The 13,512-nt window shown below is 45.9% G+C and overlaps 1 protein-coding gene across 1 annotated transcript in view; it reads right to left on the reverse strand.

The window, feature by feature from the left end:
- LOC139421902 (zinc finger protein GLIS1-like) overlaps positions 1-13,512 on the reverse strand; it is a 149,688-nt gene that overhangs the window by 76,977 nt on the left and 59,199 nt on the right. The window lies entirely within an intron of this gene.

A 13,512-nucleotide genomic window follows, 5' to 3' on the forward strand; every position in this document is an offset into this window, starting at 1 on the left:
GGCTGTGGTCTGGAGGCTGGTCTGGTCTGAGTAGAGGGTGGAGTCCTGGGCTGTAGTCTGGAGACTGGTCTGGTCTGAGTAGCGGGAAAGTCCTGGGGCTGTGGTCTGGAGGCTGTCTGAGTAGAGGGTCCTGGGGCTGTGGTCTGGAGGCCGGTCTGGTCTGAGTAGAGTGGTAGTCCTGGGGCTGTGGTCTGGAGGCTGGTCTGGTATGAGTAGAGGGGGAGTCCTCGGGCCCGTGGTCTGGAGGCTGGTCTGGTCTGAGTAGAGTGGTAGTCCTGGGGCCGTGGTCTGGAGGCTGGTCTGGTATGAGTAGAGGGGGAGTCCTCGGGCCCGTGGTCTGGAGGCTGGTCTGGTCTGAGTATAGAGGGAGTCCTGGGGCTGTGGTCTGGAGGCTGGTCTGGTCTGAGTATAGAAGGAGTCCTGGGGCTGTGGTCTGGAGGCTGGTCTGAGTAGAGGGGTAATCCTGGGGCTGTGGTCTGGAGGCTGGTCTGAGTAGAGGGGGAGTCCTGGGGCCGTGGTCTGGAGGCTGGTCTGAGTAGGGGGGGTCCTGGGGCTGTGGTCTGGAGGCTGGTCTGGTCTGAGTAGAGTGGTAGTCCTGGGGCCGTGGTCTGGAGGCTGGTCTGGTATGAGTAGAGGGGGAGTCCTGGGGCTGTGGTCTGGAGGCTGGTCTGAGTAAAGGAGTAGTCCTGGGGCTGTGGTCTGGAGGTTGGTCTGGTCTGAGTAGAGGGTGGAGTCCTGGGCTGTAGTCTGGAGACTGGTCTGGTCTGAGTAGCGGGAAAGTCCTGGGGCTGTGGTCTGGAGGCTGTCTGAGTAGAGGGGGTCCTGGGGCTGTGGTCTGGAGGCTGGTCTGGTCTGAGTAGCGGGAAAGTCCTGGGGCTGTGGTCTGGAGGCTGTCTGAGTAGAGGGGGTCCTGGGGCTGTGGTCTGGAGGCCGGTCTGGTCTGAGTAGAGTGGTAGTCCTGGGGCTGTGGTCTGGAGGCTGGTCTGGTATGAGTAGAGGGGGAGTCCTCGGGCCCGTGGTCTGGAGGCTGGTCTGGTCTGAGTAGAGTGGTAGTCCTGGGGCCGTGGTCTGGAGGCTGGTCTGGTATGAGTATAGAGGGAGTCCTCGGGCCCGTGGTCTGGAGGCTGGTCTGGTCTGAGTATAGAGGGAGTCCTGGGGCTGTGGTCTGGAGGCTGGTCTGGTCTGAGTATAGAAGGAGTCCTGGGGCTGTGGTCTGGAGGCTGGTCTGAGTAGAGGGGTAATCCTGGGGCTGTGGTCTGGAGGCTGGTCTGAGTAGAGGGGGAGTCCTGGGGCCGTGGTCTGGAGGCTGGTCTGAGTAGGGGGGAGTCCTGGGGCTGTGGTCTGGAGGCTGGTCTGGTCTGAGTAGAGTGGTAGTCCTGGGGCCGTGGTCTGGAGGCTGGTCTGGTATGAGTAGAGGGGGAGTCCTGGGGCTGTGGTCTGGAGGCTGGTCTGGTCTGAGTAGAGTGGTAGTCCTGGGGCCGTGGTCTGGAGGCTGGTCTGGTATGAGTAGAGGGGGAGTCCTGGGGCTGTGGTCTGGAGGCTGGTCTGAGTAAAGGAGTAGTCCTGGGGTTGTGGTCTGGAGGCTGGTCTGGTATGAGTAGAGGGGGAGTCCTGGGGCTGTGGTCTGGAGGCTGGTCTGGTCTGAGTAGAGTGGTAGTCCTGGGCTGTAGTCTGGAGACTGGTCTGGTCTGAGTAGCGGGAAAGTCCTGGGGCTGTGGTCTGGAGGCTGTCTCAGTAGAGGGGGTCCTGGGGCTGTGGTCTGGAGGCTGGTCTGGTCTGAGTAGCGGGAAAGTCCTGGGGCTGTGGTCTGGAGGCTGTCTGAGTAGAGGGGGTCCTGGGGCTGTGGTCTGGAGGCCGGTCTGGTCTGAGTAGAGTGGTAGTCCTGGGGCTGTGGTCTGGAGGCTGGTCTGGTCTGAGTAGAGTGGTAGTCCTGGGGCCGTGGTCTGGAGGCTGGTCTGGTATGAGTAGAGGGGGAGTCCTCGGGCCCGTGGTCTGGAGGCTGGTCTGGTCTGAGTATAGAGGGAGTCCTGGGGCTGTGGTCTGGAGGCTGGTCTGGTCTGAGTATAGAAGGAGTCCTGGGGCTGTGGTCTGGAGGCTGGTCTGAGTAGAGGGGTAATCCTGGGGCTGTGGTCTGGAGGCTGGTCTGAGTAGAGGGGGAGTCCTGGGGCTGTGGTCTGGAGGCTGGTCTGAGTAGAGGGGTAATCCTGGGGCTGTGGTCTGGAGGCTGGTCTGAGTATAAAGGGAGTCCTGGGGCTGTGGTCTGGAGGCTGGTCTGAGTAGAGGGGAAGTCCTGGGGCTGTGGTCTGGAGGCTGGTCTGAGTAGAGGGGGAGTCCTGGGGCTGTGGTCTGGAGGCTGGTCTGAGTATAGAGGGAGTCCTAGGGCTGTGGTCTGGAGGCTGGTCTGAGTATAGAGGGAGTCCTGGGGCTGTGGTCTGGAGGCTGGTCTGAGTAGAGGGGGAGTCCTGGGGCTGTGGTCTGGAGTCTCTGGCTCTGTGGCAGACGAGGTCTAGTTCTGGAGGGGGATGTATAAATGTGTCTCTTGTTGCTCTGTTTATTGGGAGATAAAGCTAGGCCAGGTAGATGTTGTTTCTCTGGGCTCAGAGGCCTGTGTGATGCATGTCCCACAGACAACCAGACAGATGTTTGCTAAATGGCAGCTTGGTAGTCGGTACTGAACAACGCTAGTGTTGCGTGGGTGCTACTACACTTGAGAAAGCAGAGGTATATTTTTATTTTCTTGGTGAGCTGCCTCGAAATGTTTCCATAATTAGCTTGTCTGTCTATATGATTTAAATGGTTAAGAAGCAAGGCACCATGTTTCATACAGCCTTTGACACTGCAGCATTAGAGAGCCCAAAGTGCAGTGTTTGGAAGCATTAGAGACCATGGCTCCATCCAACATGGCACTCTATTTTCCGATATGGTGCACTACTTTTGACCAGGGCCCTATGGGTAGTGCACAAAGTAGTGTACTATAAAGGCACTAGGGTGCCATTTGAGACAGGACCCATATCTGAGTGGATTTGGTCCAATGAGTCCCATTACCTCAGAGGGAGATCCTAGAACACATGCTAGACCAGTGTTCTACAATAGGCCTAGTCAGGCTGGGGAACGTGAGAGAGCTGGGGAACGTGCCAGGACGATACACCCTGAACACGGAACCGGCTCCATCCATGTCTTAGTAAACTGATCTGGCCCACTGGCGAGGTAAATCTGATTAAGCATTTGGATGGGACACAATTATGACACAGCTGTTGCATTATGTTTGGGTTAGAGCCTGTCAACTTCCTCCCCGGTCGACCAGGTTTCCAAGACAGAACCGGGATTAAATGTTAAGGATATTACTACCACATAATATTGCATTCCAGACAAATGTAATTAGAGTGTATTGCTTGTAGTGGATTGTCCGTACTTTGATACCTGGTTACACAGTCTGAGAAAGGGTACAGTAGCTGTTCCAGTTTGAGACAGGGTAACGGGACAGGGTAGCTGTTCCAGTCTGAGACAGGGTAGCTGTTCCAGTCTGAGACAGGGTAACGAGACAGGGTAGCTGTTCCAGTGTGAGACAGGGTAACGAGACAGGGTAGCTGTTCCAGTCTGAGACAGGGTAACGAGACAGGGTAGCTGTTCCAGTCTGAGACAGGGTAACGAGACAGGGTAGCTGTTCCAGTCTGAGACAGGGTAACGAGACAGGGTAGCTGTTCCAGTCTGAGACAGGGTAGCTGTTCCAGTCTGAGACAGGGTAACGAGACAGGGTAGCTGTTCCAGTCTGAGACAGGGTAACGAGACAGGGTAGCTGTTCCAGTGTGAGACAGGGTAGCTGTTCCAGTCTGAGACAGGGTAGCTGTTCCAGTCTGAGACAGGGTAGCTGTTCCAGTCTGAGACAGGGTAACGAGACAGGGTAGCTGTTCCAGTCTGAGACAGGGTAGCTGTTCCAGTGTGAGACAGGGTAGCTGTTCCAGTCTGAGACAGGGTAGCTGTTCCAGTCTGAGACAGGGTAGCTGTTCCAGTCTGAGACAGGGTAGCTGTTCCAGTGTGAGACAGGGTAGCTGTTCCAGTCTGAGACAGGGTAGCTGTTCCAGTCTGAGACAGGGTAGCTGTTCCAGTCTGAGACAGGGTAACGAGACAGGGTAGCTGTTCCAGTCTGAGACAGGGTAGCTGTTCCAGTCTGAGACAGGGTAGCTGTTCCAGTGTGGGACAGGGAAGCTGTTCTAGTCTGAGACAGGGTAGCTGTTCCAGTCTGAGACAGGGAAGCTGTTCCAGTCTGAGACAGGGTAACTGTTCTAGTCTGAGACAGGGTAGCTGTTCCAGTCTGAGACAGGGAAGCTGTTCCAGTGTGAGACAGAGTAACTGTTCCAGTCTTAGACAGGGTAGCTGTTCCAGTCTGAGACAGGGTAGCTGTTCCAGTCTGAGACAGGGTAGCTGTTCCAGTGTGAGACAGGGAAGCTGTTCCAGTCTGAGACAGGGTAGCTGTTCCAGTCTGAGACAGGGTAGCTGTTCCAGTCTGAGACAGGGTAGCTGTTCCAGTCTGAGACAGGGTAGCTGTCCAGTCTGAGACAGGGTAACTGTTCCAGTCTGAGACAGGGTAGCTGTTCCAGTCTGAGACAGGGTAGCCGTTCCAGTCTGAGACAGGGTAGCTGTTCCAGCCTGAGACAGGGTAGAGAGAGAGAAAAATTATACAAAGGGAAATATATACAGTGTATAATTTTTTTCTCATTCTGATCCATTTACCCGGAGTCAGTAGCTAGGTTTCTCTCTCTCTCTCTCTCTATATATATATATATATATATATATATATACACAGTGGGGCAAAAAAGTTTATTTAGTTCTCCCACTTAAAAAGATGAGAGAGGCCTGTAATTTTCATCATAGGTACACTTCAACTATGACAGACAAAATTAAGTTTGCTAGAGAGCATTTGGATGATCCAGAAGAAGATTAGTAGAATGTCATATGGTCAGATGAAACCAAAATATAACTTTTTGGTAAAAACTCAACTTGTCGTGTTTGGAGGACAAAGAATGCTGAGTTGCATCCAAAGAACACCATACCTACTGTGAAGCATGGGGGTGGAAACATCATGCTTTGGGGCTGTTTTTCTGCGAAGGGACCAGGACGACTGATCCGTGTAAAGGAAATAATGAATGGGGCCATGTATCGTGAGATTTTGAGTGAAAACCTCCTTCCATCAGCAAGGGCATTGAAGATGAAACGTGGCTGGGTCTTTCAGCATGACAATGATCCCAAACACACCGCCCGGGCAACGAAGGAGTGGCTTCGTAAGAAGCATTTCAAGGTCTTGGAGTGGCCTAGCCAGTCTCCAGATCTCAACCCCATAGAAACTCTTTGGAGGGAGTTGAAAGTCTGTGTTGCCCAGCAACAGCTCCAAAACATCACTGTTCTAGAGGAGATCTGCATGGAGGAATGGGCCAAAATACCAGCAACAGTGTGTGAAAACCTTGTAAAGACTTACAGAAAACGTTTGACCTCTGTCATTGCCAACAAAGGGTATATAACAAAGTATTGAGATAAACTTTTGTTATTGACCAAATACTTATTTTCCACCATAATTTGCAAATCAATTCATTAAAAATCCTACAATGTGATTTTCTGGATTTTTCTGGATTTTTCTCATTTTGTCTGTCATAGTTGAAGTGTACCTATGATGAAAATTACAGGCCTCTCTCATCTTTTTAAGTGGGAGAACTTGCACAATTGGTGGCTGACTAAATACTTTTTTGCCCCACTGTAGATGTAGAGGTCTACAGAAAGTCTTAGAGAAAGTGTGCACGTGTTTTGCATGTCTCTGAGGTGATGAGTTTGTGTTTGCAAATGGGTGTGTGGTTATACATGTGCAATACTATGGAAATAGTTCTCTGCCACAATATGTCACAAATAAGTCACAGGCCTCTCTCATCTTTTTAAGTGGGAGAACTTGCACAATTGGTGGCTGACTAAATACTTTTTTGCCCCACTTGTATATAGAGAGAGAAAGATGGAGAGAGAGAGAGAGAAAGAGAAAGAGAAAAAAATATATACCAAGGGAAATAAATACAGTATGTATATATATATATATTTATTTTTTTTTAGAGAGAGAGAGAGAGAGATAGAGAGGGGGGAGAGAGAGAGAGAGAAATATATACAAAGGGAAATATATACAGTATATATATATATATATATATATATATGAGAGAGAGAGAGAAAAGAGAGAGAGAGAGTTGAGAGAGATGAGTCAGTAGCTAGGTTTCCATTCAATTGGTGACAGATTATCATGAGAGGTGTGTTTCCATCAAACTGACTTGCTGCAGATAAAAGACTGTGTGTGTTGACATAGTGCACATAAAAAGCACTTTTGCTTTCCGTTGTACCAAATAAAAAGGTAAATGGGTTTCCATCGCATTTTCAATTCTACTGATGGTTTTGTTACAAAAGCTGTTGCGATAAATAACAAACTGTCCAATCTGGTTTTGGCGCATGCGCTCTAGACAACAGTCTGCTGATAAAGTGGGCGGGGGGAGAGAGAGAAAGAAAGAGAGAGAGAGAGATGACTGGATTGCATTACTGTTAAGAGATTGACTGGAAAACTATTATGGCCTGAAAAGAACTTGGCCTGGCCTAGTCGACAAGGAAAACAAGCAAGATCTATCTATGTCAATGCCAAAACATCACTCTCAGACCATTTCTGCCAGCAGCATCATCATACTAATATATGCATCGCATCATCAGCCTCATCTCTCTCTCTCTCCCCTATTGCCTCTTGAGTGTACAAGTTGAACTGTACAGAGCTTTCCCTCACCTTCTCCTCTAGTGTAGCGTGTTGGTCTCAGACCTAAAGACCTGGCTGCCTGGGTTAAAGGACTGAATCATACGTCTTCATTGCAGGTAGCTGCTACCGGGCCAGAGTCCAGACCTCTGAAAGATTGTGCCGGCTGAGCAGTCCAGACAGGCAATAGTGTCAGAGGCTCGCACTGGTACAAACACATTAATATCAACGTCAGTCGCCACCCACGCCCTGCGTCCAGACAGCTCCGGTTTCAGTACAGCGTTCAGGGGAAAAGTCGGGTCATGTGCAGAACCTCAGTTTTAATTAGCTAATGGCACTGGTCGTTTCATCTCCTGCGTCGGAGCTGATCCATTTACCCGGAGAAAACACAACGCCATCTTGGCAACGGACGCCGCTGTATGTCTCACCGTCTGCTTCTGGGGGATTTGGCCTCTCTTCCAAAAATCTGTCAAATAAATCTAAATATATATATATATGTTTGCTGGTTTCACACCCATGAAAAAAAATAGAAATTCCATGATCTATGCTTTTTTTCCCAGCAGGACGCTGGCTGTCTGCAGTCAGTTTTCCTTCAGCCTGTGGTGGTGTGTGTTTAGAGAGTGGCTTCATTCGCAGGTCAGGTGTGTTTTATCATTATGCTGTGGGTTCTCAATCATTCTCAAGAATAAAACCAAAACTTTATTCCATTGTGGAGAGAGGGTAGAATACCAAATGTGTTCTTAAAGTAAAATGGGGTAACAGCATTTTACGGTTTAAAGAAATGACCAGGTATTTACTTGAAAGCACGTGGTAAAATGGTCATTACATTCACACTCATTTCTTTTCAGGCGGAACTGATGGCCATATCCAATATCTTTCAATATATTATGAGTAAAATTAACCATATCTTCTATTTTATCCTGGAAATGTATCAAATTAAGGGGCACATGTCCCCTCAGGTTCAGCTGGCATTATGGCTCTTGGCCCAGTTGTATAAAACATCAAGTTAATTTACCCCTTGTCTTTAACCTTAAAGTTTCCTTAACTTTAAGTCAATTGCACAAAACCTTTTAAGTTAAGGGTGCCGATGAGTATGAGTATCACTGAGTATCACTCAGTATCACTGAGTATCACTGAGTATCACTCAGTGTCACTGAGTATCACTGAGTATCACTGAGTATCACTGAGTATCACTGAGTATCACTCACTATCACTCAGTATCACTGAGTATCACTGAGTATCACTCAGTGTCACTGAGTATCACTGAGTATCACTCACTATCACTCAGTATCACTGAGTATCACTGAGTATCACTCAGTGTCACTGAGTATCACTGAGTATCACTGAGTATCACTCACTATCACTCAGTATCACTGAGTATCACTGAGTATCACTCAGTATCACTGAGTATCACTGAGTATCACTCACTATCACTCAGTATCACTGAGTATCACTGAGTATCACTCAGTATCACTGAGTATCACTGAGTATCACTGAGTATCACTGAGTATCACTCACTATCACTCAGTATCACTGAGTATCACTGAGTATCACTCAGTATCACTGAGTATCACTCAGTATCACTCAGTATCACTGAGTAACACTGAGTATCACTCAGTATCACTCATTATCACTGAGTATCACTGAGTATCACTCAGTATCACTGAGTATCACTGAGTATCACTCAGTATCACTCATTATCACTGAGTATCACTGAGTATCACTCAGGATCACTGAGTATCACTCAGTATCACTCAGTATCACTGAGTAACACTGAGTATCACTCAGTATCACTCATTATCACTGAGTATCACTGAGTATCACTGAGTAACACTGAGTATCACTCAGTATCACTCAGTATCACTGAGTAACACTGAGTATCACTCAGTATCACTCATTATCACTGAGTATCACTGAGTATCACTCAGGATCACTGAGTATCACTCAGTATCACTCAGTATCACTGAGTAACACTGAGTATCACTCAGTATCACTCATTATCACTGAGTATCACTGAGTATCACTGAGTAACACTGAGTATCACTGAGTATCACTCAGTATCACTGAGTATCACTGAGTATCACTCAGTATGGATATCAATGTAAAAAGCATTTGTGGAGGTGAATGTTGCTGTCCTCTGCCCTGGAAAACATCCATCAGCTAGCTAGCTACTTAGCTAAACAATGTAAAGTGCATAATCCATGGCTACAAAGCTGCTGGCTAGCTAGTTACTAACTCTGTAAGTTAGCTTGACCTAATAGAAAGTTATATAAAACAAGTTGAGAAAAAAGTAACTAATTATCTAATTAATTAATTTGTTTCTCCTCTTCAATGTACAAATTATATTTTGCAATCTCCCAAAATAAATGCGATCTCTTTGATGAGATGTTCAGTCAGTGACACAGGTCATCTCCATAGTAACCAGATACTTTTTCTGCCATACATTCCTATGAACTACTGTAAAAAAAAATCCTTAAATTATGCCCTTACCTAAGTACTCTATGCAACACCGTTAAACGATTCCCTTAAGTAAGGGAAAATGATTCCTTAAGGTAAACCCATAATGGAAACACTTATGATGTTTTATGGTCTTAACAGGCACTCAAAAGCCTCCACATGACTGAAAACCAATGATGAAAGAAACACACAGGCGTTAAGATTAAAGAGTATACCACCCCAATGAATTCTACTATCTAAAGCTAACATGACTCAACTTCTCACGTCACTGAACAACGTGAGGGCGCACATGCAAATCCTTTAACAGGTCATCTCAGCATTCCCATGGTTCATTATTGGGCAATACCTACAATGGACAGGATTTCAAAACAATTTCATACAATGTCTCCATTCAGGTAATCTGAAGAGACTTGAAGAGAGTGTCTCTCAATTTCTATATTATATAGGGATTCCACGGTTTAGATTAATATTTATCTGAACTTCAGGGTACGGAGTGGAGCGATCTGTCCATGAGACATCAAATCCGCGGGACAGTCTCGATATAACCCACTAAGATATCAAAGCCTGTGACTATGTCAGGGCTCCCGGTCACTGGATATATTTTTAATATTTATGCAGACAAGAGAAAAAATGTCATAAACTAAAACAACACTCTGAATTAGGCATGAAACACAACAGGATATTGCAGAGAGATTATGCAGTTTCTTTTTCACCCTGCCCGCCGACCGTACCACAGCCCTGGGGCCTGCAGTAATTGGAGGGGGGGGGGACTTAAAAAGTACCTCTAAAAGTTTAGAGAGCTTTACAAGTGCTCTGAACTCGATGGTTACAGATGGAGCTGCAATTTTATGTGGGCCAGCGTTAAACATAGCCAGTTACGGACAGTGACAAGCGAGAGGTCGGAGTACAACTTTGTGTTGTGATAATGACTTTTTCCAGCCAAGACACCGCATGAAACAAACGCTGTACAGCTAGAGGTACAGGAGGAGGCTGGAGGAGGTGGAGGAAGCTGGAGGTGCTGGAGGACACTGGAGGAAGCTGGAGGAAGCTAGATGAGTCTGGAGGACCTGGAGGAGGCTGGTAGAGGCTGGAGGATTCTGGAAGAGGCTGGAGGAGGCTGGAGGACCTGGAAGAGACTGGAGGAGGCTGGAGGACCTGGAAGAGGCTGGAGGAGGCTGGAGGCGCTGGAGGAAGCTGGAGGCGGTGGAGGAGGCTGGAGGCGATGGAGGAGGCTGGAGGACGCTGAAGGAGGCTGGAGGCAGAGGGGAGTGTTATGCTTGGATTTGAGCACAGCTCTAAGTTGTGAGCACCCACTGGAATCTGCCGCTGGAAAAACAATAAGGGGATTAGCTGGGTTTTCTGGAGAGTTTGGTCCTAAATGGAACGTCTCATCTGTTTCCTCTGTGTGAATAGCTGGAATTCCTAAATGCCTTTGTCTATTGCCTGAGTGTATCAAACACAACAGGCATCATTCAAACGTTCCTGACTACAGTGGGCACAGACGCATAAGAACTAAATAAGGACTTTAGAGGGATTGGTTTGAGACACTACGGCATATACACTCACACATATGGTACGCGTAAAAGCACACACACTACATATGTATAGCCCACATTTGTGACAAATTATGGCAGCGAACTATTTCCATAGTATTGCACATGTATAACCACACACCCATTTGCAAACACAAACTCATCACCTCAGAGATATGCAAAACACGTGCACACTTTCTCTAAGACTTTCTGTAGACCTCTACATCTAAATACATTGCTCATTAGAAGTGTTTATGCAAACCTGAATACATTTCACATTTCTGTTTATGTTTAGTTTGAGAACTGAGGGTTACAATCCAACATGGATGGAATCAATACTGCCTATTGTTGGGTTTAACAGGAATTACGTACGTATGACTAGGCTGTGTGTGTGTGTGTTTGAGTGTGTGCCTGTATGTGTGTGTGTGTGTGTGTGTTTGAGTGTGTGTGTGTGTGTGTGTGTGTGTGTGTGTGTGTGTGTGTGTGTGTGTGTGTGTGTGTGTGTGTGTGTGTGTGTGTGTGTTTGTTTGAGGCCTTTCTGAGGTCTGAGTGATTGGGAGGCTGGGTTGTGTAGCGTGGGCACACACACACACACACACACACACACACACACACACACACACACACACACACACACATACATACACAGCCTCCCATCCCGACAGTCCAGTGGCTCCACTACACTGAGCCGAATTGTTAGCATCTGGTAAGCATCTCCCTAGACACACACACCTACACACACACACACACACACACACACACACACACACACACACACACACACACACACACACACATACATTAATACAGTACCTTCAGAAAGTATTCTTACCCCTTGACTTATTCCACATGTTGTTGTATGACAGCCTGAATACAAAATGGATCAAATGTATTTATTTGCTCAACCATCTACACGTAATACTCCATAATAAACCAAGTGAAAACATATTTGAAGAAATGTTTGCAAATTTATTGAAAATGAAACACAGAAATACCTAATTTACATAAGTATTCACACCCATGAGTCAATGCATGTTAGAATCACGTTTGGCAGCGATTACAGCTGTGAGTCTTCCTGGGTAAGTCTCTAAGAGTTTAGCATAAATTGATTATTATTGTAGGCTTGCCATAACAAAGGGCTTTTCAGGTTTTATTACTTTGTATAAAATTCTAAAAACATAATTTCACTTTGACATTATGGGGTATTGTGTGTTGGCCAGTGACACAAAATCTCAATGTAATTCAGTCTGTAACACAACAACATGTGGGAAAAGTCAAGGGCTGTGAATACTTTCTGAAGGCCCTGTACACATGTGTACAGTACAAACACACATACAGACACACATAAACATACAGTCCGCCTGTTTCCCTTCCTGTTCTATGTGTCACCAAACTGACATCAGTGACAGAGTTGGAGACACACCCAGTGTACAGCAGCAAGAGCAGTCCAAATAAAATGTACACGCCAAAAAAAAGTAAAAAGTGCAGGACCAAAACACAGTGAATTATTCCCAGAACTTCCTAGAATTCCCAGAATTCACTTGAAAAATCACTGTCATGCTATATTACAGTACAGAGCTGAGAGAAGATTTACAACCGGAGCACATTTTCAGCCACAACACGTACACACACACACTAATGCATGATGTCTCTGAGGAACTTACGAGGCTCACTATAAATTCACTACTCTATGAATGAATATGAACATTCCTATTAAATGTAGCTAACAATGTATTGCAGTGGTAAGTGTTAATTGACTAACTGATTTACACTAAACTGATTTTAGTTTAACACTTAATTTTAACACTTTTTCACACTTTCACAGCCAGTAAATTCAACCAAATAATTTAAAAACAAATATCGCCTGAATTTCATAAAAATAAAGATTACAACAGGTATTTTTGTGGTATTAGGCTATGAGCATATTGCACAATAATAATTAATAATTTTCTTAAAATGAGGATGAACATTTCTGACAAGGGTTGTGAAACCCTGAATTGAGCAAGATGAGAGATTTTAGCAGACATCCCTCTGCATTTTCTTCCACTACTACATATTTCCCTGTGTTTGGTCTGGGTAAAACGTCCATTCACTTAATACTTGTGGGACATCTAAAAATGCCAACCTCCCATTTAAAGGGATTAAGTGTATGCATTGTTTGGTTATGTTAACCAGATGTGTTGCTTTTTCATCATCTGAATCCCTTCTTAAAAAACATTGAGCTAGTGAAAATAAACATGACTTCGCCCCCTACACAGATTGTGGACTAATTGTGTATTTGGACTAAAATGTTCTTAAGGTTGGAGGGCTTTTTCCATTTGCTAAGAGATGCCAGGGAGTGACAGTTTGACATTGATTAGTGTGTTGACTTGTGGAGATGGAGAGTTTTACCTGTAAAGAATACAACCACACAGCTATTTATACAGTGACCAGCTATACGGCTCCCATTATAACAACGCTTCTCTTCAATGTAAAATGTGTATTTTAAACATTCTGCTAAAATGTATCCATTTTCAATTTAAAAAAAAAACATTTCTTAATTTATAATGAAAAATAATCTGGAATGAAAAATAATCAGTCTTGCTCTTGGAAACAGTCCACCCTGAATGTACAAACAACAGTCTCTAAAAGTATTAAAATGGCTTTACAGCAACCTATCTAACATCTATCACTAACCCTAACTGTACTGGCCCAGCAACTGTGTTCTAAACAAACAAATGTGACTTTTTAGGTTGGCCACAAACCAATTTCTACGAAGTA

Source organism: Oncorhynchus clarkii, chromosome 1 (genome assembly GCF_045791955.1).
Source record: "Oncorhynchus clarkii lewisi isolate Uvic-CL-2024 chromosome 1, UVic_Ocla_1.0, whole genome shotgun sequence".
NCBI classification, from domain to species: domain Eukaryota; kingdom Metazoa; phylum Chordata; class Actinopteri; order Salmoniformes; family Salmonidae; genus Oncorhynchus; species Oncorhynchus clarkii.